Here is a 5,969-nt window from a genome sequence, read left to right as displayed (position 1 = left end):
TTCCTGCCAACAGTTCATGACGAGGCCTGTTAGTCACAGCCTCGCTAACAGAGTGTATTATCAAGCTTGAAAAATTTTTGCCATTCTAACGAGTGAGAAATGGAATCTTAGTTTAATTTTAACTTGCCTTTCTCTTATGACTGAGATGAACATCTTTCTATATATTTAACAGCTGTTTTTACATCTTTTTTATTGATAACATTTTATATACCACACAGTTCACCCATAGTATAAATAATTCAGTGGTTTTTAGCATGTTTACAGAGTTGTACAGTCATCACCATGAGGGAGTTTCGGTCTCTACTCCCCACCTTCCCACCATTTGTTGCAAGTTCTTTGTGTATTAAAGTTGTTAGTTCTTTTTCTCTGACATCTGATGTAAATTTTTTTCCCAATTTGACTGTTTATGGAATTTTTTACCATTCAAAGTTGTTTTTTAAAAATTTTGTGTAATCAAATTTAAAACCTTTTTTTAAAAAAGTAGTAATTAGAAAGTCTTTTCTTACCTATACTCAGCTTATAGAAAAATTCACCTATATACTTTTTCATTTATTACATTTAGCCTTCTGCTCAATTTGGAATTTACTCTTTTGGGAGAGGAATAGATCTAATTTGATATTTTTCCAAATAGCTGTCTTGTCCCAACACCATTTATTTAAAAGTCTATCTGTAACCCAAAGATTTGAGATACTGACTTTATTATATACTAAAGTTCCATTTGTAATTTCTGGATTTTCTGTTTTGTTCCATTGGTCTGTCCATTTGTGTGCTCTTACGCACTATTTTAATTATAAAGCCTTTGTACTGTATTTTAATATCTGATAGGGTTACTTCCTCTTCATAGCCTGTCCTTTCAGTGTTTTCCTACCTATTGTATTTTTATTTTTCCACAAATATCAACTCATTTAATTCCATAAAAAACTTGTTTTTTTGTTGGGAGTGTATCATCTTCACATATTAACTTAGTGACTGCTGATATTTTAATGGTGGTGAGACATCTTAAGAACAAGGTCTGTCTTTCATATGTGTCTTTCAGGAATGTTTAATAGTTTTCTTCATACTATGGATTTTGAACATATCTTAAGTTTATCCTTAAGTATTTTATCTTCTTTGTTGCCTTTGTAAATGGGGTTTTCTCTTTTAAGTGTTTACTTTATATTGAGTTTGGGAAAAAATTATACTGGCCCCACCACCCCAGATATCTGTTCTCTCTTTTTTTTTCCTTGTTCTTACGGTGCTCTTGCTTAATGAGGGGGGATTGATGGGGAGATGATGCATGAACCAGGTCTCTGAATATGTTGGGGACCAAGAGTTGGGGCAAATCCGAATAAGGACTGGATTTATGATTTTGCTTAAGCAGCATTATATCAAGTGCGATCCATGAAGCTAATTCATTGATACCTGGGGAGAAGTGTATGTGAGCACTCATCTCTCATGTGGGTCTGTTCACTGCTCTGCTAGACTGTGTCTAATCTTATGTGGACGTGAAGACAAAAACATAAGTAAAATAACAGGAGTGGTTTGGTGTAAGCGTGGGGGTCAGGAGAAGAGCTGATGCCCCTGTTTGCTAGATGCTCAATATCTGCTCGTGACTGCTCTCATTGTTTGCTAGTACAGCCTCAGTAATAGGAATAGGGATAAAGATACTGAACTGTAACCTACTGAGACACAGATTGTGCTAGGACTGTGAAAGAGTGCAAGTTTTGCCCCGAAGAGCCAGGGAAGGCTTCCTTGATGAGGCATTTGAAGTGAGCCCTGAAGAATGAGTAAGAGTTTGCCAGGTGAGCAGGCTGGGCCAAAATTGCCTGAGAAAAAGCCTCAGGGGTTGTGGAAGGTCCTCGAGGAGGTCAGGCGTTGAGCTGTTTGGCGTGATGGGTGAAGGGAGGCAGCGGCAGGGTTGGGCTAGATGCGGTGATGATGTGCTGTGTAAGGTGACGGTCTGCAGTGACAAGGAGCTGAAGTTTTCTCCTGGAAATCTGAGTTTCTCAAACCTGGTGGTAGGCAAAGTGCTGACAGCATTGTAGGCTACAGTTTTAGTGTTTTTGCTAAGTTTCTTGTCCTATAAACCTGAGAGAGAAGGTTTCTGAATAATCAGTTTATCACGATACAGCTACACTCACTGAAGAATTACAAAATTTAGTGATGTTCATTTTCATGTAGCCGACCTTGTATGCCTTCAGAAATCAATATCGTATTTTAATAATGCTTTATCATGGGTTGTCAAGAGGTGATAAAAATGACAAAAGGTACATTTGGGGTTCTGAGACTTTGCAGGATAGAAAAGAAGTGCACTCCTATAAAAATGTGATTTCTTTGTTGCCTTTGATCATTAAAAAAAAATTATTAAGGAATTAAATCTTACTAGTTTTATTTGATCTTTTCTGATCTTCTATAAATGTATACTTAAAAAAATGAGTATTGGTTTTAAGCTGATGAATTACACTTGATTTTTAAAAAATAAATCTTATTTTAAAAACTATTTCAAATACTGAAGTAATTAAAGATAAATGTTTGTTTTGGGTCCATATTAATAGCCATATTACCCATTTTTCAACTTAATGAAGTTAATCAGTCTTTTTTGGTGCTCTTGGTTAGTGTTTTTATCTTGCCTTATCTATAATTCAGTGAGAAGTGTAATTTAAAAGAATTGCAGTTTAGACAAGGGCATTTATGCAAGTGTCAGACAGAAGCTTAGTCATAGCCATCGAATGCTGTGAACAATAAGGACGTGAACCATTTTTAAAATGTAAATGCATAGCTCTGTCTGCCAGCAAATCAGTTTTTACAGCCCATACATAGTTGTTAAATATTAGTTGCTGAGTGAATAAAAATACTAAGATTAAAAATTGCAGATTTGCAATGGGAACAAAATATTTTATTGCTCTGTAAAATATTTTCTGCTTCTTGTATTTCGTTTGAATTATTAGATTTCTTGGTGTTTCTGTGTTCCCTTTGATTTACTTCACACCCTTCTTAACTATTTGCATAAGATGCAGTAGATTTGCAGAGATACAAGGGATTCTCGACCATTTCCCTCCTGCACGACCTTCTTGTACATAGTTGGCACTCAGCATTTGTCAGATTGAACTGCCTGCCATTCTGCCATACTTTTAAAACATGTTCTGTTTTTTGAAAATGCCTTTCTACTTGTGGTCATCATAGCCTCACTATTTATTCACTGCCTTCAACTGACCATCTTAGATATAAAACATGACCTTCCTGAAAGTTTGTGTGCTGGGTATGGTGCCAGTGAAGAGGGAGGGAGTGATTAACTGTGTCAGGAGAGCTTCTCAGAGGAGCTGACTTTGGACTGAGCTGGAAGGATGAGTACCAGGCAGGCAGGAATCGTGCAGACCAGTCAAGCATAGCACTCAGTATGGGAAGAGGCGCACAGTCTGGTAAGGGCACATGTGGCCTCTGGGAAAGGGAACGTCTGGATGTGCGTTCCATGCTGCACAACTCCTGGACACTGCAGAGTCTGTGGCTGGTGGAGGGCGTGACTTACGGCTGTGTACTACAGGTGATTTATCACCTTCTCCCGTAAAGGGCAAATTACTTGTGTTATATGTTGGACTAAAAGAGCTCTAATTCATGAGGCACTATTTTTATTTTGGGAAAATACTCATCAAAAGACTTTCCCAGTGAAGAAAAAAGAAATTTAACCACAAACACTGGGATTCAAATCACATGAAAATGGATGAACTGAATCTCTAGTATTCCTGGGAGTTTACTTTTAAACACCTTTGTTTTCATTTTTTGTCATTGTAGAGTAAGAAAAAGACCACAGTTTGCTCTTCCCATTATTACTCGCCTCTCAGCCACAGTTGTCCAAGTACGTTGTTTATACACAATGAAATGTTACTTGACAGTATCACTTAATACAGGTGTTAAACCTTGAAGAAGGTCAGGTAAACCTGACCTTCTTCAGCATAACCCCAGACAAATGTAGACGTGTCTCTATACAGCACAGCACAGTTTCCCGCTGTTAACAGAGCTGCATCTTTTATTTTTTTTTTTTTTTGCGGTACGCGGGCCTCTCACTGTTGTGGCCTCTCCCGTTGCGGGGCACAGGCTCCGGACTCGCAGGCTCTGCGGCCATTGCTCACGGGCCCAGCCGCTCCGTGGCATGTGGGATCTTCCCGGACCGGGGCGCGAACCCGTGTCCCCTGCATCGGCAGGCGGACTCTCAACCACTGCGCCACCAGGGAAGCCCAAGAGCTGCATCTTTTAACAGAGTTTTTGAAACTGACTTGTCACAGTTGCGTTTGCTGTTTTGGATAAGCAGTGCTGTGTGGTTGTAAAGCTGTTGACTTTTTTTTTTTTAACATCTTTATTGGAGTATAATTGCTTTACAGTGGTATGTTAGTTTCTGCTTTATAACAAAGTGAATCAGCTATACATATACATATATCCCCATATCTCTTCCCTCTTGCATCTCCCTCCCTCCCACCCTCCCTATCCCACCCCTTTAGGTGGTCACAAAGCACGGAGCCGATCTCCCTGTGCTATGCAGCTGCTTCCCACTAGCTATCAATTTCTTTTGCAGCTGAGGTGGACTCCTGGCTTAGCTGCTTGACTAGCTTTGTAACTGCAAGGATTCTCCCCCTGCCTTAAGTTACTTTGTAAATAGTGATGTCCTGTTTCATGAAGTTGGTATAAGGCTTAAGTACATTAATACGTATAAAGCTCTTAGAACAGTGCCTGGCATGTAGGAAGTGCCCTCTTTTAACCAGTCCAGCTTTCAGCAGTCTCTCCTAGATGCCTGTGTGCTAGTTGTTGTTATTTTCGTTACGTTCTTCCCAGTTAAGCCTCTCCTCTTTTTGTTTTTTTGGGGTTTTTTTTTTGTTTTCAAAAATACTTCAAGGTATTTATCTTCAGTATATGGGATTAGGTTTGAAAAATCACCCCAAGAGTGAAGGTTTCATGCAGTTAATGCTCATAGTTTTCTTGCACTAGAGGCACCCAGGTTTAGGATCTCTTTGCAGCTCTACACGTCCATGTTCTAAATTAGCATCTACGTTCAGCCTGTTCTCCCTAGATGGGCTGTGGCTTCCTACAGACTCACTAATTGTTATTCAAATGGTGCTTTTATTTCCTCTCCCTCAGTGGCAGCGTAGTGAACCTCAGGTCATATGCAGCCCTCCTAGATTTCAGGTTCTGAGTTTCCTTCAGGAATTTGCATTTTTCACTGACTTCAGACTTTTCCTGTAAAATGTTCTGTTTTCAAGCCCCATCAGTCTTTCTGATTGTAGTTGCAAATACTAAATGAAAAAATATACCTGGTTGAAAATACTAAGCTCACAGGTTATTTGCACTTAACTATTACAACAGTGTTTTCCAAAATATATTCCTTGGGATATTAATATATTTTATGGTGAAAAGGGTAAAAAGTATATTTTGGAATTAGTGGGCCAAACAATACCCAACAGATGTATTTTCTGTTTTTATAGTTTTTCATGCGCCACTGTGAACCCCCCCAAGAGTGCTTGGTATTTAGCAGTTCTCAAACATCTTTATCCTTGGGATCCCTTTGTGCAGTTAGAGTTCTGTGGGCAGCACTGACCTGTGCTGTCATCTTGCATTCCTCCTACTGCATGCCTCCGTCTCACTCCTTCCCAGTCCAGCCTCACCAGTGTTATCAGAGTGATTCTTGGCTCTTAGTCTCTCTCAGACACCTCGAGCTTTTGGTTGTCACCTCACACCTGTCAGTATCTCTGGTCTTCTCTGCCCTTGACCATGTTCTTGCCTTGGCCTGGAGTGCCCTGCCTCCACGCTCCTCTCTGAAGGGCTCTCCCCAGTACCCGCAGTGAGTTACCCTTACTCTCTCCCTCCTCCTGTGAGATCTAGTCTGTTAAACTCATTGAAATTATTTGTTGGGCACATGCTTTCTGTGAGACTTTAAATGGAGGTTGTCAATGTAAAGTTGATTGAAGAAGTTGTTGGGAAGAGTTAAATTTTTATATAATATC

At 39.5% G+C, this 5,969-nt stretch overlaps 1 protein-coding gene across 2 annotated transcripts in view; it reads left to right on the top strand.

Annotated features, from left to right (window-relative positions):
• The window catches only part of GXYLT1 (glucoside xylosyltransferase 1), a 47,304-nt gene that overhangs the window by 40,522 nt on the left and 813 nt on the right, over window positions 1-5,969 (top strand). The gene's annotated exons all lie outside the window — the stretch shown is intronic.

Source organism: Lipotes vexillifer, unplaced genomic scaffold, assembly GCF_000442215.2.
Source record: "Lipotes vexillifer unplaced genomic scaffold, Lipotes_vexillifer_v1.1 scaffold707, whole genome shotgun sequence".
Lineage (NCBI taxonomy): Eukaryota > Metazoa > Chordata > Mammalia > Artiodactyla > Lipotidae > Lipotes > Lipotes vexillifer.
Note: the sequence above shows the minus strand (reverse complement) of the source record. Positions and strands in the feature narration are given on the sequence as shown.